Source organism: Ixodes scapularis, unplaced genomic scaffold (assembly GCF_016920785.2).
Source record: "Ixodes scapularis isolate PalLabHiFi unplaced genomic scaffold, ASM1692078v2 PGA_scaffold4__175_contigs__length_147842914, whole genome shotgun sequence".
NCBI classification, from domain to species: Eukaryota; Metazoa; Arthropoda; class Arachnida; order Ixodida; family Ixodidae; genus Ixodes; species Ixodes scapularis.
Window position 1 is genome coordinate 133845350 of NW_024609879.1, and position 23866 is coordinate 133869215.

Sequence of the window (23866 nt, forward strand, 5' to 3'; positions counted from 1 at the left end):
AACGCGCAACATGAATTATCGCCGTATAAAAATTCTGAACGGCGATTCGCTCGACATAACTATTTACTGATCCGGCAAGGGCTGCGCAAAAGTGTTTTTACAATAAATTTTTTTTTCAGACTTGTGTTGATTTAGGTTATATTGATAAGACTTCGTTTCTTTTTCATTCAAAGCTGATTTTCAATAAGAATATACTGTAAATCTTACTTATTTGCATTCAAAACGTATGTTCTATTAGGGTAAACTCTCAACCCTCCATTACTCCATCCAAAGATGATGTGTTTTATTCAAAAAATTTTTTTTTCATGTTTAAAGCTCATGTTTTGTTGTAGCATGCTGTCAACCCTTTTTTTATTCCTTCAAAGATTATGTTCAATTTGAGCATTTTTTCAAACTTCTACTTGTTTATTCAGTGCTGATGTTCACTTAGAGGATATTGTCAGTTTTCACTTTTGTCATTTAGAGCTGATGTTTAATTAGGGTATGTAGTCAACCTTTTTCAAATCTTATTTTGAATATTAGAGTGTACTTCCTACTGACGTGTATGCTGCGAAACTAATTTTATAGAAAAAAGTAAAATGAAGAAATAGGTGTAGGATACGTTCGACAAAGTTTAAATACCCCTCACGACACAAAATTTTAAATCTCAATAAAAGGTGAAGTTTATTAGGTTTATATTCTTTATTAAAAACAGTACCAGTCATAGTTTCTTTTTGATAAGAAATTATTCTTACTCTGTACCCTAATTTGTGTGGTCAAGCCCTTGTGGAAGTTGGTCTTGCAATGTTTCAAAATTAAATAAACTGTACTAAGCGATGATAACCTTTCCAGGATTGTAGAATTGTTATAAACGTATGAGTGTTAAATACATCCGAAGCGCTGGACATATTTTCTGCACTAGTTGTCTTTCTGTATAACATGTGTTTTTACTCAGAACAGGGATGTTCTTCTCAGTTGAAGATTTAATACAAGTATTAAGACCTGTCCCTAACTGTCTTATGACTCTCAGCTTTTTTTTTTGTTGGCAACATTGATCTTACTATTTGCACATATCTACCATATATACGGAAACTGTGTTGGAGCAATTTGTGCAACACGCGTGATGACCATGTACTTCATGAATGAAGGAAGCTTTCTGACACCGTCTCTTTTTGTGTGCACTGGGTATTTGCTCGTGCAGTTTGCTGGTTTATGGCACGTTTGAGAGTAAAGGCCCGTTCACACGATGCATTTTTCTCGCGCATCTAGTGTCGCGAAAACGCGAAATGTAGTTTTGCGAAATGGTTGCGCTGTCTGAACGAGTCCGAAATGGACGCGCGCATCTAAAAAAAGTTGCGCGCACACCTCGCTTCTGGAGCGAGCTTTTGCTGAAACTTTGCCGAGTCCTGTCAATCATTCTGAGGGCGCCGCCAATGGCCGCTCAGAAACGCTCTCACGTGGCCTTTGAGGGGGGAGCTAGCTGTTTGAGAAGACCACTTCACTGCCGGTGTTGTAGCGGAGCCAAATCCGAAAAAAACCGAAACCACGAACGATGGATACTGCCGGCACTTCCGCAAGCACGTCAAGCACCACTGAAGGAAAGTGAGTATAGCATATCGGAAAAAATCCAGCGATGGACGAAGACAATTAGCGGGAGTTGGCGAGATTAGAATAGTGCTCACAGCGTTGTTGTCGCGACGATACCGCTGGATAAGAGACCATCGAGTAAACTGAAACCAAGTTTGCTCTGTTTACAAGCGAACGTGAAACCATGTGCGCTCTCTGAAACAGTTGGCACAGTAAACTCGGGGCAGACATGGGCGCCGAGAAGTAACCAGATTGGGCACGTAGCGTTTCTATGAATACCATGTGCATTGATAGGAGGTTTACCAATGAATTGGCTGCGTACGGGCTCGGCGCCGGCACATGTCCTGCACGTACAGGATGCCGCCTCAATCGGCTTAGCGCACACGCGAGATCGCTCCAAGTAGTGCAGTATGTGAGAAAAAAAAAAATTAAAGTGAATTGACTGCATAAAATGCGCAAAGCAGGTCCCCAGATAAATAGCGATCTGATTCGGAGCTCACTCAAAACGGTGCATCGGTGTGTGTTGTTGTTGCACGCGAAGCGGTACGTGTGAACGAGCACATTTCGCGAAACGTGAGTGTCGCGAAACTGTTGCGCGCCTAAAAGATGCATCGTGTGAACAGACCTTAAGGCTCACTTATGAAACGCCTTGAAGTTTGATGTGTCTTTGCTCTGTTAAAAGTGGACACGGAACTTGTGTAAATTCAATGATTGTATCTGTGGAATATCAAAATCGCTGTATACAAAGATGTATGTCAATAAATGAAGTTTTTCTGTGTTGAACATATTTATTATGTTTCTGTCTTTCGCCGTTATTCACTCGCATCAGTTACTGATACTGATGACTTTTTCTACCTCTCGTTCTGCGATTTTAACAGTAATATTATTTACTAGCTTATTCCAAGCATGCCTCCTTTTTCATATGTATCAAGAAAAGTTTAATCACCGTAGTGTCCACGACTGTGATGTTGATGGACGAGTTCAAAAGTGATCCCGATTTACCCCCAAGTAACTCTGTTCATAAATATTAACATGATATCTCTCTGGGAGTATGCTAACTTTACCATTATCATGTAAGGGCTGACTAGGCTCAAATCTCATACACAATTTTACAAGTTCACAATAGAATCTCTACAGTAATATATCCGCACTCCTGTAGTGGGATGGACATAAGCTAGTTAATTTAGATCAATAGGAACAACAGCTTGGAGACCGATCACGTTACAAAACATAAGATGAAAAAAAAAGAAAAAAACTGGCCGATCCGCAATAATCAAGATCGTCAAAAAGGCTCTTTCTATTTCTAGCTTCACGATTATATAAACTACTTGCATGTAATTAAATACATCTTAACAAAAAAAAATATACGAGCCGTAACATAGAATGTTAACGGAGTTGCAGAGCGTCAACAGCTTTAATGTAACGTTGAAGCTCGGATATTGGCAAGCGTAAGTACTTGCACATGCGAGGTGTATGAAGCTCCCACCCAGCGTCCGTTGCCGTTGTAACAATATACACCTCCGTCAAGGTTTCATGTTCAATTAGCTTCCTTTCGAACTCGCTATTCTTTCACCCCTCACTTATTGTAATTGTTACCATTCGCGGACTTTGTGCAACCACATCGTCTGTCACTTGCATGCGTCACTCGCCAGTGAACTGTGAGCATATCACTTCTCTACATGCCCATAATTCACGGTCGCGTGGTATGCTAGTCTCTCGCCGACCGAGTGTTCAGCCCAGAGGACCGCTGCTTCCCGGCGGAGCAAAGCCCCGCCTGGTGCCCTTCATCTGGTTGCTCGGCGGCGACGAGCCTACAAACTGCAAGATCAGCCCATAAGTAGCCGCGGCCAGGACAAACAAAAAATATAGCATCGTCACCCGCAAGATTACCCCCTTTCAACTTCCGCTATCTCAGCCGTTTTATTGGCGGATTGGAATATTTATTGCCTAGTGTTTGTGGGTAAACGCTTGCTCTGATTTTTCAAGGTCGAAATTTTCGTTTCGTGTGTTTCTGTTTAACCTTTTTGTGGCAGCATAGCGATTCTTTTGTTTTGTCTGGCCGGCACGCGTTGGTAATGCAGTGTTACCTCAAAAAAGCGGAGGGAGTTGTGTGCTGCGAAGAAGCTTTTAAAGTTGGTGGATCGCAACTACGATGACAGTAGAACAGTGAGCCACCACGCCCGTATTTCTGTCAAAGAAGCCTGCTCCGTTTTGCAGAATAACAGTGCAGCTTTGCCCGCTTTTTCTTAACAACACCTCCCTAATTTTTGTATGAGCACCCGTACCGCCGAGTTCACTCTGCTTCGTCATTTGGTGCGGGTAGGGAGGAAATAATGCCCTCCCCCCTCCCCCGAAATAAAATCCTGGCTACGCCACTGCCTGACTTGGCCCGACAAGAATGATTCAGGCAGACATCTTTCTTCTCTCCTACCCTTGCCTTCTTTCCTCTTTCACCATCCTTGGCGGCCAGGGACAACCTCGGTTGGTGATGGATGCCCAAATATAAAACCACACTTGGGTATAGTGCCTGGGCACCACTGGCAGCACAGAATATGCAGGAAAGCCCCTTTTGTTGTTGTATGTTGGCTCTCCTCTTTAATATGCTCCGTGGTGAGTGTTGCGCCGTGGATGAAAAATGCTCTCGCCCTTCTTGTGGGTCCGAAGCTAAGCCAAACCACCGATCGATCCCCCAGAAGGGGCTGCACCTAAGAACTGACTACTTTCTTGAACTTCACTGACACCACTTACATGACCAATCTTTTTATATTTCACTCAAACGACGAGAGTAAGCGCATCTCTAAGTTGTCGCCCTTTGTTGTATCGAAAGTCCTTGAAAGCAGCTAGGAGCCAATTTGCAAGCAAATAAACTTATTTCAGCTGATATCCTCGTAGTGATATTTCACAAGCACCAAGCTACGACCTTGCTCAATCTACGATTCAGCCATGATATCCAGTTGAGAGTATCAGGGCACCGAACTTTGGATGGTGTGATCTCGGATTTTGATCTGGTGGACAATTTGTAGGAGCAAATCTAGGAATGTCGGCGTTAACAAGGTGCTGTCCCCGTCAGGCGCGTCAAGATACGTATTAGGGAATTTTTGAAGGAGCGAGTTTCCAAGAGAAGCAGATGGCAAAAACCGATTACACTTTTTCTGCAAAATAAACTCGAAGCCGTTTGTATTGACGCCCCTTTTTTGATGAGAAGCTCAGAAGTAGCCCTAGTTGTTTTAAAAATAAATGCCATTAAAGGCATTTTATCCTGCTCACTGGACATAAAAGGTTAATATAGTTTTTCGCCCCATGACAACCCACTAACTTAGGTAGAGGAAAGCACCGGAAAGCAGGAAAGCCTTCCAAAATGCTACAGTTATGACTGTGTCTCACTTTCTCGATTTGACTTATTTTTATCTTTACTTGAGATGTTTGGAGTGAGCAACGGCATTTTCACTCGGAAGCAAGGAATATGTATCGGCTTGTGGTTAGGCGCCGATTTTGAACGATATATCTTAAGCCCATCACGACAGAGTCCTTTTGGAACGCCTGGATTTTGTTTATGGAACGCAAAGTTTTTATGTTTGTTGATAATTATTAAGATTTCCTTGACCTCAATATTTCTCACTTCCCCTGGATGGTGGACAGTCTTTTAAATCTTTAGTAATGCCCCAAACCCTCTCCAAGTTACGCATAAGGTACCTGTGAATAACCTCATACAGTTTTTAGGACATTGAAGTCACGCTATTGGAGAAAGATACGCAGAGAATTCGAGGGAAGACAGACCGTGTATCTAGCACTAACCTTTTAGCATAACAGATTAACAAAATTATAAAAAATCGGATATCTGAACTGTAGAGTGACGCCTTTTGTCCCCAACCCGCTACGTAGCTTCCGGTGCCAGCGGTATAGTCATGTCTCACGCACCTCCCGTGGTTGCGAGACCTGTAATAGGTGCAGGAGTACTGACCATGGTACCGATGGCTGAAAAGAGGAATCCAAATGTGTGAACTGCGGTGATAAGCATCCGGCCTACTCGAGAGCAAGGGATTGTTACCAGAGAGCAAGAGAGAGGAAGAAATGATCACTCTCAAAGGTAACGAAAACGTCTAGTACAAAGAAGCAAAGCGTCGCTACTCCCCTTTTTAGAGGGGCTCCTTTGCCGAAGCGGTGGGCAGGGGACCGGCACCGCCTGAGGTAACCGCGGCGACCCGGGCGCTTTCCCTGCGCTTTAAGAAGTCGCAGCCTCCACAGCAAAAGCAGTGGAGATGACACCGTCACGGGGCTCGGTTTCTCCCTCCCCTGGTGATGTCTTTAAAATAATGCTGAACCGAAATTTGAATTTCCCAAAACACGCAGAAAAAGCGTGCAACGGGATGCTACAAACACCAAAACATCATTCATACAGCGATATCTCGAAAGGATGACCGTATTTTTCAAAAAAAGGGGACGCATTTGGCAGGAATGTTGACGTCACGTTTCTCCGAGAAGGAGAGGGAACGGCCTCGCGTTTTCTCCGCCTCGCGGCCAAGAGGGAGTGAAGCGAAGAGAGGAGGAAACACGGTATATTGACGTCACGCGCCTCGTCGGCCTGGTTCAATCTCGACCTCTTTTTCCAAAAATACGGCCGTCCATTCGAGATATCGCCTTGCAAGTAGTATTGTAGGGATTGTAGCGTCCCGCCTACTTCTCCTGCATTGTTTTTCTGAAATCCAAATTTCGGTTCACCATCCCTTTAACACCCCCCTCCCAAAGCTACCTGATCCCGAAGAAAAAGGTCAGGATGAGTAGACCGTCCAAGTTTAGTCATGCTACTAGGGGCACGTAAGTGTGGCCGCACTGTGAGCCAATAGTGCATTATATTTGATCATCCTGTAGTTTTTAATACCATTCATACCATCCAGTTCATATTTAAGGGAAATATTCGTAACGCCTGTGCCAACATCGACGATATTAAGGACGTCTTCAATGCTTACAAACCTGTTGCGGCATGTCCTTAAGAAACGTTTTTAGTTTTCACGGACAACTTTAAAATAAATTGTGCAATCTACCGAACTGAGATGGTAATGACACACACGGCGGCGGCGGGATCATATTAGCTAGAGCGGACGTCCCTTGCCGCCAAATACCGCTAAGCTCTAACCTTTATGTAGTTACAGCTCGCGTAGGGGTATCTCGTCCTCGTGCTTTATGCCCTTCATACAATCCATTGGTTTATGAATTGGACCAACAAAAGCTTGAGACTTTAATAGCAGAACTGCCCACAACATTTCTATTGATTGGAAACATGAATGGCCACAATTTTCTTCGGGGAAGTATCCGCAATTCTACAAAAGGAAAATAAATATAAGATTTTATTGTGCGTAGCGACATTGTCTTGATGAATTATTGGAAACTAACTCACCTCGACATGGTTAATAACTCATAATCATCCATTGATCTAACACTCTGCTCACCATTTTTAGAATAAATGTATACATTAACTGTCCACGACTCCCCTTTAAGTAGTCATCGTAAACCGTGCAAAAAGCCGGGTTATAACGCGACAATCGAAAAGCAAATTCTGGGTATACAGGATCAATAATTGCATACCTCTCAACAGAAGAACTGTCGAACTAGGTGTCTGGAATTGAATGAAAATAGCACACCGTCTCGACATATTCTGATCCACGAAGGGAAAGAGAACGCGTCTATTGAAGAACAAACTGAACTACTTTCCTGCACTTTTGTGAATACTTCATCGAAAAAACTGTTCCGCTAGTTCCTATTGCTATAGGACCACACAAGAAAACGCATAAACCAATGCCCACTGGTGTAGTAATGAAGCAAATATTAAGACCTTTACATTCCAGACGCCCCAGTCAGTGCTCAATAGTACAAAACCAATGCAGTTGGATCAACATCAATTGTGGGGCTAGTTGGTTGAACATCTAGACTGCGAAGTAATATCCACAAATGTTAATTCACAGTCAAGACACTGGAGTTGGATCTGAGAATATTCATTATAGTATGTTGCAAAATCTCTGCTCTTTCCCCAAACGCAACCTGCTTCTTTTTTTTCTTTTTTTTTATCGCACCTGTGAGAAAAGGCATTTTCCAATTGATTGGAAAACATGCACAGTAATTCATATTTTGAAGCCGGGAAAAAACCTAAATGACCCAGGCAGCTATCGCGCAATCGCCCTGAGGAGATGAGTATAAAACGCTTGAAAAATGATTAATATAGGCTTAATAGATCGATCTCACTAGGCTTTCGGCGCATGCGTGACGCCGCCATAACTTTCGTTCACCGGATGCAGACGGCCGTGCATGCAAGGTCTTGCTTGTGCCATCTCGTGCTCCACACGCGCAGAGCTACAGCGTGGTTGTCGCACGTGCAGGAAAACTAATGTTCCCTCGATGCATTGCGGCAGCGGTGGCGTAGTAAAGCTGGCTGGTGAGATCGGTATATTCGGCTCATTAAAACAAGAAATTTGATAGCTCTGTCAGTTCTTCGGGATTCGGACCCGAGGTGGAGAGCCGTGGCTGCTGCCAGTCGCGGGAGGATTGCACGACAGCTTGGATGTTGTGGGGCGCTGCATCAAGGAGCTTGGCAGCTAGTTCGGCAAGATCGTCGATGCAAATATTGCCAGAAGTGGTTAAAATCATGCGCACATTCGAGAGCAACCGCTGCAGAAAAAGTTGACGTAAGATCGAAGTGTCCATGGCCGAGGCCTGGCTTCCCAGAAGTTGTTTCATACGACGAAGGAGTTGAGAAGGTTTTCTTTCGCCGAGTTCCTCAATGGTGAGTAGCTGCTGCAGCCGACGCTGCTCTGAAGCGATTGTTCGACGGATCAACTCATTCTTTGGGTGGTCATAGGGATCTTGGGTGGGGGGAGAAATTACTACGTCACGTACCTCCGAGGCCTCGGTTGAAGACTGTGACGTGACAACTTCTCAAAATTTCGTCGTCTGAGAAGTGATGTTCCGGCGAGCGAACTCTTGTTCGATCTGAGCAAACCAAAGTTCCGGGTCCACCGGCCGGGAGCCGTCGGGTGAGTGAAGCGAGTTGTTGAGTTAAGCGACGGGTTAACTCGTCCTGGTGTTGGTCTTCGTCAGCTTCAGCCATGCCGTACGGTGTGGTCTCCAAGACCTCAGGCGCCCACGGAGTTTTGAGACATGATAAGTGGAGGTCAGGATACTAGAGCGGGGCGGTCTGACGGTGCTGGAGGTGTAGTAGATCACGTCCGGGTCACCATATGAGGGGTAAGCCTTTACCCCTCATTTTATTTACATATATACATCTACCAAAGGCTGCCGAGGGTCCACGGTGAATCGATCGAAAAGGCTCTCCCACGAGCTGTGTTTAGTCAAGCTTCTGCTTCTTTCTCGGTGTCCGATGTTTCTACAGCTCCATCGCAGTGTGGTTTCTGACTGAAAGATTTCTCGCTGGATCACATTGTCAGCCTGGAGACCGAAATTAGGAATGCGTTGGTGAATCGTGGAACATGTTACAATTTTAATGCGAAAGCATTATCTTTCCCATGGAGCGAACCTACGTCCTTAGCTTTGAAGCCGCGCCAGAAGGCTCCTTGCCCTGTCTCCATGTCATCTGTGACCGAAATCTGAGGCATAGGCTCCCATAGGCTGGCGCGCGTTTTCAAGGAACGAGGCTCCCATTGGCTCTCGTGCAGCGGTGCGGATGTGCGGGCGGGTGTAGCCCGAAACAACCCATTCCCGTTTGAACCTGTCACATCTCGAACCATTTCTGAATCGACCTTTCTGTTTGAGCCCATCTCGTTTCCACCAATTCTCGAAACGACCTTCCCATTCGAACCCGTCCCTTTGCGTCCCATTCCCGAAACACCCTTCTCCTTTGAACCCGTCCGGTTTCAACCGATAGTCGAAAGACCCTTTGCGTTTGAACCCGTCCCTTTTCAAATCATTTGTATAAGACCCTGCGCATCACAACCTCTTCGTGAAAAGTATAATCGTTCTAACCCTGGTCTGCGCACCTTTTCTGCTTAAGAATCTATGTTCTGAAACATTATTTCATGGCGTTGTTTTCTAAAAATATGCACCTCTTTTAACCAAGCTTCGAGGTAATGCATTATTCTTACTTTAACCACCTAAAGCGTGTTTGCTTTTTTTTAATTTCAAGATGATCCCCATAACGCGCACCCCCGAAACGGTCTATGTACACTATGCGACACCGTTACTGCAAAGGCAACCTTGTCGCTTTTTTAAATTGTACTTCGAAATGGTATTAGCAAGCATCAAACTTCTTGGTTTAGAATACTGGCTCAGATGAGCACTTCTAAAGACAGTAATAGTTTGTATGGCAGCCTTTTAATTCTATGAGATAAACACCTAGATTGCGGATCGCTTGTTTGCGCTAAGTTCAATAATGAAGTCTTGCGTACACAAGCACATTGGGTAAGCTAAAAATAGCGTCGCCATCGTGACGCTATTTAGGGTAGCCGAAGTGCTTGCGTACGTTATTCTAAAGCGTCATATTAGTGAGCTCGACATCTTGGCAACCGATAAGTCAGACAGGGTGACAGGCCTATATTATTCCGACTTTATTTTTTTTTTACGATTTCAAACATTGAACACTCGCGCACACAGGAAAATATCATAGATCAGAAAATGCCTTCGCCTTGTTGAGAAAGTTGAACAGGTAAATCGTGCCATCGGAAAGGCGACACTCCAGTTCTGATAGTTTATGGTCCTTGCTGCCCCACTTGAGCCCCCTGGCCCGCACAGCACCACTCTTTGCAAACTGCTGCAAAGATACCCTTGCCAAAGCCTCATCCCGTTTGATCAAATGAATGAAGCTGTAAATGTTCGGGTGAGCCCTCCCTGACGCCGTGTTTGTTTTACGGTGCCAGGTCTCCAAGGTTGTTTCAGGAGAGAGAGAAGGGAGGTCACCAAGGAAAACGGACATTGGACACTTGAACCTAATCAACTGTTAATGAACAACACAAACGAACCGACCTAACTGATAACAAACGATGGCCGAAACGGGAAGGATGTTTTGGGATAGGGCGAAATGGGAAGGGTGAAACGAGAAGGTCGTTTTGAGTCGGGTCGAAACGGGAAGGTACAAACGGGAAGGTTGAAATGGGAATGGGTCGAAACGGGAACCACCCGTGCGGGCCGGGGTGAGGCTAGTAGTGCGTCGAACGCCCGGCAGGCGACTACGACATCCCGAGAGGCTTTCCCCTCCTCCTGCTGGGTGCCCCCGCTCCGCCAGCGGACGGTGGCGTCCCGGAGAATCCGGGCATACCCCGCTCTCCCTCTCGTCTCTCACCCCCCCCCCCCAGCCCCCCCGCCCCCCCCCCCCCCCCCCCCACACACACACACACTATGAAAAGGCAGGCGACGGCGCGCGTTGAAGAAGAGTGGAAGAGCGACATTCATGCTTTCGCATCCACAACTCGTAAGAAGTAGCTTAATCGTATGTGGTGAAGCATGCGTATGTTTATCAAGAACTTCCTGGCAGAACGCACGTTAAGGGTTAAACTGCGATCGGGCTATTCACAAAGGCATATTCAAAAATAGGCGTACACCAATGTAGCAACCTAACTGTCACACAGTTTTTGATCATATGTAACTCGATTACCATACAGCTGCTCCCACAGGTCAGAAGCAGCCTTTGTGTTGACGACCTCCAGGTATCATCTGCAAGCAGCAAGATTTGCTCAGTTGAAAGACTTCTTCAGATTTTTCTGAATAGGCTCTCCATGGGGTGAAAAGAAAATGGCTTCCGGGTTTTTACAGCTAAGACTGCTGTCACACATTTTACTCGACGCAAGGATCTTTTACACAACTCAGAAGGTTCCGAGGCATAATCTTTGAGCGAAATCTAACTCTGGGACCCCACATTATAGACCTGCGCGCTCGCTGCCCCAAGAAAAGTAACATTGTGGGGAAACTACGGGGGGGCTGATGCAACCTCCATGCTTCGTATCTATCCCTCTATCATAAGGTCCACGCTCGACTATGGGTGTATATATATATTGTACTCTTCCGCGAGAATCAGTACACTCAAAATTCTGGACACAGTGCACCGTGCGTGCCTTAGGTCATGCACAGGGGCTTTCCGAACTTCAGCGGTAGAAAGTCTTTATATTATTACAAAAATAGCCAATCCTGTAAATTCGAACAGAACGACTGCCCCTCACTACTTTCTTTGGCAAGGATCTCCATTAGGTCACATGTTTTATGACACTGTATTCCATTGACGATTTACAACAACTTTTGCACACAAACAATCAGTAGTACCAACTTCTGGAATAGGATTGGCTTCACTGCTAAAAGAAACCAGCTCAAATATTTCTCGGGTTGCTAGTATAACACAGCCTCTCCATCCTTGGCAAGTACTGAAGGTTTGTTGTGGCTCCCTATTGACCAAATATAGCCACACAATAACATCTAACGTTGTCCTTCATGCCACCTTCAATGAACTACTTAAAAACTATAAATTTTTATGAGGTGCTCACCCATTACTCTAAATCTTAGGCAGCTGCTTGATCTGCTTTTATTTCCAACCCAATAGTCAAAAACTTCCACCTGCCAGAGATGTGTTCGGTGTTTACAGCTGGACTGTATGCACTATTCACAGCCTTAATCTTCATTAAGCAGAAATCTTTCAATAAAACGGTGCTCTTCACTGACTCTTAAGTTCCTTATGGGACATGGCTACTACAGCCCGTAGAAGTCACCATATTATAATTGAGATATTCTGTATCCTGTCATCTCTTCACCGCTTTGTCACACTTAAGTTCTGTTGGATCCCAAGTCATGTCGGTATCACTGCAAATGAAAAGCAGACAGTGCAACAAAGGCCACGCACAACAAAGATATATATTTAATCCGAATCCCCTCTTCAGATTTCAGACCAACACTCGTTTTGTACATCATGAGTAAATGTCATCTCAATTTAAAACAGTTTCCCAATACCAAACTATTATGACTCTTGCCCACTATTCACGTCTGGAAAGATCCAAAGATTTCTAGAACAGAAACCGTCGTCCTAAACAGGCTTCATAGCGGCCACACCCGCCTGATCCACTGCTACGTTCTTCTGGGTCAGGACCTGCCTGAATGTTATATCTGCCACGCCGTCTTAACAGTTCTTCATCTATTCACATGTGAAAAATACAAAGAGCTCAAAAACAAATTTTTAAGAAGCTCAGATATTGTAGAATCCCATTCCACCTATGTTATTTCTGGGAAATGAACCCCTAGTTCTTTTGTCAGCACTCCGATCATTCCTGCAACAAACGAATTTATTTTATAAACTGTAAAACGTCACGGCAGTCACTTAGCACTTCATTGTAAGCACCGCAACTTTAGTATAGACGCTGTGCACACGCGCCAGATTACAGCCACCATTGCTGACCTTCTCTTGTCTTACCGAGATGCCAAGCCACTAAAGCGGGCTTTGACGAGCCTTCACGAGGGCTAATGGGGACGAAAAGGACGCAGTAGGAAGGATATAAAATGGCAATAACCTGTCCCGTTGTGGTAATGATGGAGCGGAGTAGTCAAAGTACGAGGAAACAAAAACTGAAGGTCGGTTATGGCGGCACCCATGCACAGCTGCTGCGAAGCGTCTATAACCTAATATTTCCTTTTACCATACTTTGTTTTTCCAGTAATAGGTAATATTCTTAACGCTCTATGACCTCTGCAGCCTATGCGCCATTGAAACTCAAGAAATTAATCAATTCGGCCTGTTCACACTGGAGTGGACACGTGCGTGTTTGATCGAAGCGGTGGAACCGCGCTGCTGGACCGTGTCTTAGTATGGAATATGGGAGCGATCTTTTCAGGTTGCTACTGGATCCTGATGTTGCACTCGGCAGGAAGGTTAGACCGGCATCGCGTAGCTCTCACGAACTGCTCTAGCTCGACAGTGTTGCCGTACCGTCGTGTTGGAATAAAAATGACATACGTGCTAGTAACAAAGAATACGAACCATATGTTGCGAAGGTAATCCATGCTGCGTTTATTTGAGCTTTATATAAAGCTCAAAAAAGTGATAGAATCGACAAGTGTCCCTTTTTGACGAGGGCGTTCACCACGGCTGTCTCTGAAAACGAGACGATAACAAGGATAATAAACTGACCTCTTAACTAAAATTGAGGTCAGGATTCAAGATATTTATGCGGGAGGGGCCCACCAAGGTCGCCTGGGCACATTCCATCCAGCAGTCTGTTGGGTGTCGCGATGAAGTAACTGAACGACGTAGTAAGCCATACACATTTGATCGTAATTTACTGCGTAAAACACCTATCGAGCTGTCGTAACGATTCCATCGTAACTTACGCAATACTCACGATAACTTCGCTTCGCGAATACGTACTCCTGCTTAGGCTTTGTCGTACGCACTTCCTCGTCGCAAGGTCTCGTGAACCTGGCCTCAGGTGTTTTCGAACATTTCCTGCGTTCTACGAAATCCCACGTGGGCAGTACCCAGTTGCTACGCCTAAGGTTGGAGGGTTTCAGAAACTCCCACCGCATTTGCTTTCACTATAACATCTCTCCTTCTCGAGCCCAACCCGAAACGTAAAATATATTCTGCTAAAACTCGCGCGTCTTGCACCTAACTTCCCCGCAGAGCGTTACCTCGTTGCTCTGCATGCGTCCTCCTCTCAGCTCATCTGTGAACGTCAACATTACCAGCTCGATGCACCGCTCAACAGCAGGTATTTAGTAACTTAACTTAAATACTTTTATCGAGCATTTTGTCTGACACTGGCACTGCTACCAGATCCTCGCGCTCCAAATATGTGACCGGGCACTCTACGACTCCGTCGCCGAACTGCCAGGCTTCGGGAGTATAATGGAGGCTCTGTCCGTGCTTTGGCTACTCGTGCACGCTCGGGGCTCACGAGACGACGAAGCACCATCGAACGTAGAATGTGCTCAAGCTGGAGGCGAGACCACCAAGAACCTCCCTGCCGTTGTCATTTTGTATGTGGTTATAGGTTCCACGAAATATGTCTGTCTGTCACAGTGCCAATGTATGCAGCGTCTATCTGAGCCTCTCCGGTTAAGGTTTTAGTATAAAAGGAAAAATTTGCTGCGACTCTGAAAACACTCAGTTTTTAGGAATTGTGGCGGACCGGGTATTCTAATGTGGACGGCGAAACATGCGCGCTAGCCCAATTTCTGGACAAGGCTAGATAACATTTTTTTTAAACACTAAGCTAGCAGAGAGATAAAATATGATTTCGACGCATATAGGAATCAATAAATCAATCCAATTTCTTTGGCGGTGCCGTCGCAGTTTACAAAGGAGGACACCTTTTTTAATGAAATTTTTTTTTTACTTGTTTACCCGGTGAACGTCGAAGTTCTTTTCTATTTTGTAGTGTTTCGTGCAGTATATGGTTTCATTAAAATATAGGCTTTGCTGCCCAAAGTCGAACATGCAAAAACAAAACGGACCTTTCGTGTATTGGGGAACCTGCAAAATATTCGCTCTATTTCTTAGGAAGCGATATCGCCGAGGCTAGTACGGGGGAGCTAAGTTCGATCTCTAGAAATTATTACGCCGGGTTCCTTTCGTCGCTGGGCGGAACGGATAAAGCCTCGGATAAGGAACTTCCCTCTGTTCCTTCTAATGAGTGACTTGTTATCTCATGGGTGTCGGCACGGGGATGCAAAAGGGGCATTTACTTACCCAAAGCAGATTGCAGCTACACCTTGGCGAGCAAGTGGGATGAATGCAAATTTGCTAACAAAAAACAAAAGAACGACTGCACTAAAAAAAGTAGTTCATTTCCTTTTTAAACATTCAACCCACCAAAAGATCTCGCCCCAAGGTTGTACAATAATTAGTAAATAACAACAAATAAAACACAAAATAAAGAAATTGAAAGAAAAGTCCAAACAAGCCCCGCCTCTGCCTTCTCGCGGGTGTGGTTTTCTGGGCCGTCCCTTGGGTATGGGTATCTCCGGTCTCGGTGACCACGTGACCTCGTGTTGCCGAGACGATGCACAACACAAGCAGCCGTGAGTAGTGGTGAACGTTTTCCTCTGAGGAGGTTGGCGGGGGTAGGGTATTGGAGTTGGAAAAACGGGAGTGGGCTTTTGGACAATCCAGTTACTCAACACCACATCTGCCCTAAGTCGTCAGCGCAAGTAACAAGTGTCCAATAACCGAGTTCTATCTTTTTAGCATTTGCAAATATGCACTGCAAACCAGCTCCCGAGCGTGTTTTATCAAGATTGGAGAAAGCCGAAAACTCACGAATTGAAGATGTCCTTGACTGTGGAAAATTCAGGCTTCTCGGAGGGAAATGCCTAACTTGAGCACTTCTTTGCATTGAGCAGGACCAGAGCTGAGATCGTACTGGCCTGGAGGCTACTTGATTGCTCGGGCACTACACCCTTTGTGTTTTTATCTCAATCAGTACAGAGACGATTTACAAGTGTTCGGGTAACGTTTATCTTCCATACGCTTTTGTACCTTCAACATGAACCCCAGTAGTATCGGGCCTATTGTTGAAATGTGGTCATCCTTACACGGGATCGTGTTCCTGCTTATGGTGTTCAAGGAACATGCGTTCACGGACAGTTTCCGAGCAGAAGTCACAGAGAGTGTCCTTAAGACCATCGAAGACATACCCAACGAGTTCATCCTCTCGTTTGAGTCCGGGAAAGAATTTATGGACGTCTTCGTGCCCAAAAATTGCCTCAAGGACAACACTGCGCTTTTCAAGGTTTTCCTGAACTCACGAGAGAAACCAGTCACGTTATGGACTGACGGCAAGATGCACTCAGATCTCTGCAAGCAGAAAACGTGCTACACATTCAGAAAGTCGTTTTTTAAAATTGTTTACTTCATATGCGGTAAAATTCGATATTGATAACCTGCGACGTAGCCTCAAAGCAACTTACTTAATGTCCGCTTTTATGGTAGCAGAATATAAAAGAACTCTGCGTGAAGATAGTCGAAATTTTTTTCCTGTACCACTTCCTCCACTGTACATTAGAGCCAGCGGTATGTACGTTATGAGCTTCGACAACGGCAGTCTCTTCTTGACTAGCGAGTTCGAAACGAAGCTAATCGAGCACCAAACTTTTACGGGGGGTCTGTTAGAACGGCGACGGACGCTGAATGGGAGCTTCATACACCTCATATGTAAGGACACTTACGCCTGCCAGCATTCAAGCGTCAACGTTACATTAATGCTGTTGATGCACCGCAACGCTTCGGTTAGTGTTGGCCGTAATTTACGCCTTTTTATGCTGTACACCAGCAGTGTTATAGACAGTTTAGTTTACCGTGGAGATAGAAGCAGGGGCCGCATATCTGACATTATTTATTATTTCGGATCGGCCGGTATTTCATTTTATGTACGCAAGCCTGAACCGGTTCCCAAGGAGAGAATATTTATCTTGCCATTTTTATGGGAAGTATGGGTAGCACTTGTCGCGTCCTGCCTCTTACTCGTCTTGACGTATCCTTTAATTATTAAGGTTATGCTGAAGGAGAATGAGAATATTTACCTTTTGGTGTTTTACATGGTGGCGGCATTCTTTCAGCAGAGCACTCAGCTCCACACAAGCCCGCTGAGCAGCTCTCCGTCCAGGTTGCTGTACGCCATAATGGCCTTAACATTTGTCGTAATATCGACAGCATTCAAAGGCCGTCTGACTTCACTTTTGAACGACCTTCCGCTCGACGGAGAAACCGCCCAGTTCGTGTCGTTTGCGCATCTTGTTGGAAGAGGATATCGGCTATGCATCCTTGAAGACCCGGGAATTCTTGATATATTTGAATATCTTGACATCCTTAAGAGTAAGGGTTCAATACGATTTGAACATGAATGCTACCAAGCTTCCAACTCGACTGTAGACACACCCCGCTCGATTAAAATTTCCGCTGACGGAAGGGACACCTTTTTCACCTGCAACTCGCGAACAGGTCCCAGCGAGGCATTGAGGCGAGAGCTTCTCGGAAGAGGCTACGTCGAGGCCGAAGACAGCGTCCGGTCGTACCCCATAGGTCCAGAAATGACACCATCTTCGGTATACCGACAGGACTTCGGTGCAACATTGAGTCGAGCGATTGAGGCGGGCCTATACGAAAGGGATGTTGCTCTTGCAGAGTACAAGAACAGATTCTTTCGCGAGAACAGTTTGGAGCACGCCAAGGAACTGGTTCTGAGCTTCGGCGATCTCAGACCGTTTTTTCTGGCTTGGTTCCTGGGTATGTCTTTCTCCGTTCTTGTGTTTATTGGTGAGGCGATTTTATTTTATGCGAGATGCCGAATTCGCTCAGATAACTCAAAGGTCATTCTTAAGGAACCAGCACATCACGGGATTCGAACCACGCGCCTTAAGAAAAAAAGATCAACTTCGCGTTCTAAAAATAACTAAAAGAAAATTTCTAAGTATGTTGAATGAGAGTGTATTTATATTTTTTGACAAATTAAAGAAGCTCCATGCTAGAAACATTTCAATATTAGTAGTAGATCTTTGTTAGCATTTATCCGTTAGATCTTTGCAGGGCTATAAAATTTAATTACGTATCGATGCTTCTAATACATTATCTATAGTTTATGGAGATCTATATTGTACTTCCAAACGATTCCATAATTTTTATGGCTTTAATGTATCCAAATAATGCGGAACATGCATTATCGCCGTATAAAAATTCTGAACGTCGATTCGCTCTGCACTATTTTCTGATCGTGTGAGGGTTGCTCTAGAATATTTGTACAACAAATTTGTTTTTCTTTTTAAAGCTTAAGTTGATTTAGGTTATAATGTCAAACTTCCTTTCTTTTTCATTCAAACCTGATTTTCAATAAGAGTGTACTGTAAACCTCCCTTCTTATCATTCAAAGCTGGTGTTCTATTAGGGTAAACTGCCAACCCTCCTTTATTCCTGCCAAATATGGTGTTTAACTAGATTGTATTCTGAAGTTTATTTAATGTTTAAAGCTGATGATCTGTTAGAGCATACTCACAGGCTTTTTTTTTTCATTCAAAGTTGATGTTCAGTTTGAGTATTCTGGAAAATTTTTATTTTGGCCTTCAATGCTGATATTCAATTAGGTGATAACGTCAACCTTCCCTTTTTCATACAAAGCTGATGTTCAATTAGGGTATACTGTAAACCTTTTTTTCATTCAAAATGTATCTTAAATTAGAGTATACTGTGTTCTGAGCTGTATGCTTCGAAAAAAAAAATTCGTAAAGAAAGCTATGATTAAGAAATAAATGTAGGGTATGTTCGACGATGTTTAAATACGCGTTTTTCCCTTCACGACAGGAAAAGTTGAAATCCCAATAAGACTAAGTTAAATGGGACCATATGCCTTACTATAAAATATCGTCTACGTCATGTCTACGTATATACCAGTCATTAATTTTTTTTTTTTTGGAAATCGTTTTCCCTTCCCATTGTAATTGAAGTGTACTACGCGATGATAACCTTTTCAGGATTGTAGAAGTGTAGTAAAGATATGAGTGTTAAACACATGCGATGTGATGGACATATTGTTTTTCGCGTGATGTTTTTCTCCATATAATTTTTTTCACTAAGAATTGAAATGTTTTTTTTTCTATTGTAGATTTAAGGCTGTGAAGGAATGAACAAGAAATTCAAATAATACAAATCTTTTGACGATGTGTCCCTAGCCATTGTGTGACGCTCAGGTTTGTTTTCCAACATTAATCTTACTACTTGCACATCTCTACCATATTTATGAAAACTGTTTTGGAGCAATTTGTGCAACACGCGTGTTGACTATGGAGTTCATGAATCAAGGAATCTTTCCGACACGCTCTATTAGAGTCCACGGCGCGTTTGTTCGCGAAGTTTGCCGGTTTATACCACGTTTTAGAATAAGGTTTATTTATGGAATGCCTTGAAGTTTGATGTGTCCTTGCTCTGTTAAAACTGATCACGGAACTTGTGTAAATTCTATGATCGTATCTGTGAAATTTAAAAATGTTTGTATACAAGAATATTGATGTCAATAAATGTAGTGTTTTTTTTGTTGAACATATTTATTATGTTTCTCTTTTTGTCATTATTCTCTTACGCCAGTTACTGATACTGTTAACTTTTGCTAGCTCTCCCTCTCTGCGATTTTAACAGGGATATTATTTACCAGCTTATTCCAAACATGCCTCTTGCGTACTATGTATAGGAAAAGCATTTAATCACCCCAGTGTTCAAGACAGTGTGTATGAATAGAGGAGTGGAAAAATTATCCTGAATCCATCCCCGAGTAATTGTATCTATGAGCCTTAACAGAATCTGTCTGGCAGGATTCCAACTTTACCGTGATCACATGATGACTGACGAGACAGAAACCCCGTGCAAAATTCTACACGTAAATATTCGAATCTCAAATATAAACTCTCCGCACCCCTGTAGTCGGCAGGACAAATTCTACTTACTTCGGATCAACAGCAGCGTACCCTTGGAAACCAGATGACGTTTGCGAACATGAAAAAAGAAAAAGAAAAAAAAAAAAACTGGTGGATTTAAAATAATTTGCAAATCTCACGTTCTATAGGGGGCGCACTGGCGCCTTTCAAAATGGCTGTCACATGGATGATCGTCATAGAACAACAATACGTGTCTGGATCTGCGAACTAACTCCAGTTTCTACCGTCAAGCCACTCTTGTGGTGCTTGTGTCGGCAGTGCGCATGAGCAGACGCTTCACACATCCCGAGTTTGGTTTCTGCGCACGCCCAGTGCACACACATGATGTTGGCAAAGCGGGCGTGTTTGTAAGCTGTGTGTTGAAGTATATTTTAGAAGTGTTAGAGCCTCACTTTCTTTCTCACGTCAGGAAGGTGTAAGCAACCGCCTTTATTTTCAAGGGGATCATGCAGGACCTTTGGAGCAAGATTCTCAAACTGCGATACCATCATCACTGAAAGTTGCGAGACTGTCAAAGAGGCCCTCCACATCTCTATCTGAACGATTGTATTAGCTACTTACCTGTGTGCTTAAAACGACACTGCAACCAACCTCTTGCGCCTACTACATTGCCTAAATGTCAACCAAGTTATGGCCACACCACGGAGACATCAATTGTTTGTTTGGAAATACAGCAAAACATTATTTAGAAGGAATAAACCGAATATCGTTCCATTACTCTGAAATTAAAAGCACCGCTGCGGTGCTTTTAAGCTTGCCCCTCCCCTCTCCCGTGGGGAGCAGGGAAAAGCAAGCCCAGTGGTTTGCTCCTCCCCTTGGCTCCCCGCCCAAGGCGTTGACGACGCCAAGGGGCGGAGCTCATATTGCAGTTCCCAAGCAGCTTTGCCCGTGCTGGGCCAGTTGACGTTACGTTTCCCGGGATGCATCGGGCTCTCCGATGACTGATCTTCGAGTGCTCGCCTGAATCGGCCCTTTAGAACAAGAAATATAGGTATCCATTCAAAATAGAAGTGTGTGATCGTCATTAGCACTTCGACTTGATCATGTCTAACTTATTTCTTAACGTGAGTGGCTTATTTTCAGTTTCGCAAGTCACTGAAAACGCAACATCCAACAACCAGGTCAACTCATGACCAGAACAAGCAGTGAAATGTTCTTTTGCTGACTCGTGCAGCCGGTGTTCATCACAATCATATTCCTGGGTTGGCAGTGCATACTTTGACAAAGACCGCTAGCTGAGTGCCAAGAGATTTTGCAACGATTTGCTTTCGGCCGACGGTTCTGCGCACATTACTGAATGAATATTCATACATACATAAATTCTCTAATCACGCAGTCCCGAAATTCAACCAGTTAAGTAGAAAATACTGACGACAAATGCCGTCAGTAATTTCTACTCAACTGGATGATTTTTTACATTTTACATTGTGTTCATGCAACTGTCTAAACAAGCTCTTGTGCAGAATGTAAAATTATTACGAAAACCAACAAGAGACAATATAATGAAACAGGCACTACTTCTCTTTACTTCAGAACTTTGCTTTAGAACTGAAGGCATAAAACAGAGCGGGAACGTTACAAGGCAATCACCCCATCGCACAAAGATAATGACAGTAACTTCCGTAATTATGAAGAAAAAATGTTCTGCATGTGGAACATCCTAAACTTGCAGTTGCCACTGCTAAATATTTCTTGGGAAGGTAGATACATGATCTATGTATGAGAGTAGGCTATCCATGGAAGCTGTAATATCAGATGAGATGTCTCTAAGCTCAAGCGGGCTTGCCGGTGCCTATATGGAACTATAGCCAATGCTTAGTTGTTTTCTTCCTTCTGTTCGGCATTATTGTGCGCGCTGCTACTGCCACAGCTTCCCGATGATTCTGAATTTGCCCTCTCGGTTGCCATCTGCAAGACCAAAAAAAAAATACTACAAACGCTCGATATATAGTAACACAATAAATTGCATTGGCAACTAGAACTGCCATAGACGAATATAATAATGATTCGACTTCCAGAGATCTTTGTGGAAATAACAAAGTGTTGCAGCTCACCTTTTCTTTCGGTGAAGACCGAAGGGAAAGGTGAGCTGCAAGGTGTCCCTTCGATCTTCACCGTCGGAACACCTTGCAGTTCACTGCGATAGGTGTTCGTGTTCTCCGGTTTTCACGGAGGTTAAGATTCTGGCTCGTCACCGCAACAAAGTGGCTAGAGATATTGATGAGGCGTTTTTTAATTTCTGCCTACGGAGCGGACACGTGTGTTAGTGCCTCGTCCGTGGCTTCGGCGGATGACGAAGTGTCTTTCATAAAGAAATTCGATAGATTTGTTTAAGTGCTCGGGCGTGCCTCAAGGGGGTAGATTATGTTTGATCTATCTTGCATCTTTTATGTTTTCCTTCCTGTTCCTTGCAGGAATGAACTTCAGTTGCCAGTCATGTTGTGTTCGTTCACTTCTCGTTCTTGTCCCTTGTTTTTTCGCTCTGTTTCCAAGTTTGCATTATGAACCAACTAGCCCAACTTCACGCTTTGTTGCATTTATTTCAGAACTTGCCAGCTCTTCCTCTATTAAACTTCATGTATGCTTAGCTAAATTAGTGGTTCGTGCGAGAACCATCGGAAATATGACTTATAATAAGGGTCGCACCCCTTCTTATCTTTTTATTTTAACAGTTATTGTTATCACATGCTACTGTGTTGCAGTTTAAAATGCAGTTAAGTTGCTCCATATGCCTCTTTTAGACATTCTCATGACAGTATAAGATAGAACTCAAACCCTAGATACATGAGAACTTTCATGACATGTTACCGAACGATACATTTTCCTAGTAGTTTCGTTCTCTAGTGGTACTTCCATTTAAGCGCCGAAGGACAGGCTTAGGAAGCTGTGGGATCAGGACTTCTTTCGGAGAAATAAGTGCACTTGGCAAATGATTGGTCTGAGAACCACCATAAAATTGGGGAATCGGTGGTAGTACACGTGACAATGTTCGTTTTGGCGACAAAGCTAGAGAAAGCTGCGAAATCCAGCAGGACATCCACGAGCACTGCGCTGTGTGTCTGACCCCACAAACATGTCTTTCTGGGTCAATTGGCCAGAAGGACATCTCGCAGGAGTTATGAACGTCTTGATCCCGAAGAACACTTTCGTTTGAATTACAACCAAGGAACCCCAGCATTGCTGCAGCAAAGCAGGGCAGAAGCACATAGGATTTATTAAAAGTAATGCACACACTAAAGGGATTTGGTTTATGCAATGGAACATACTTAATACGTTCCCAGCTTTTACGTTTTCCCGGCTTTTATGTTCAAAAACGACAGTCGCGCCGATTTCTCATAGTAACACTTGTATTAATTTTCTTTATGGTGAATTTGCTTTTGCCAGTTCTCACAGTAGTGGTCATGGATGGCAACAATGAAATTGTGGGTAAGGACATTGCAAAGCTAAGAACAGGACAGAAACTCGAAAGGTCTGTGAGGAAATGGGAAGGATTACATGGCGTGGCGCGCGGGACAATGAGAAGGCGGTGGACTGGGACCAAGCGGGCACATCGAGTAAAGAAAAGCACGTTAGACCACGTTGGTGGCAGAAGCGGGACTGCTGAATTTTCAACTATCGGGCTTTGTGTGCGAGCCCACCGCACGCAAGCGTGGCACGCCAGTGAGCGTGACACAATAGGATAAACACAACACTACACTTTTTAGAGTGATGTCCAAGTGCAAAAATTAACAGATTTTCCCTCCTTCCCTTTTCGAAAAGGGAGGGGAAAGAAGAAAAATACAAATGGACCTGTTAAGTAAAATATGAAAACATGCATGCATCCTGGATGACATGTTCAGAAGAATGATGCATCACTGATATTGTTCACTGTCTAATCGCACTGGGGATACCAGTCGTGGACTCT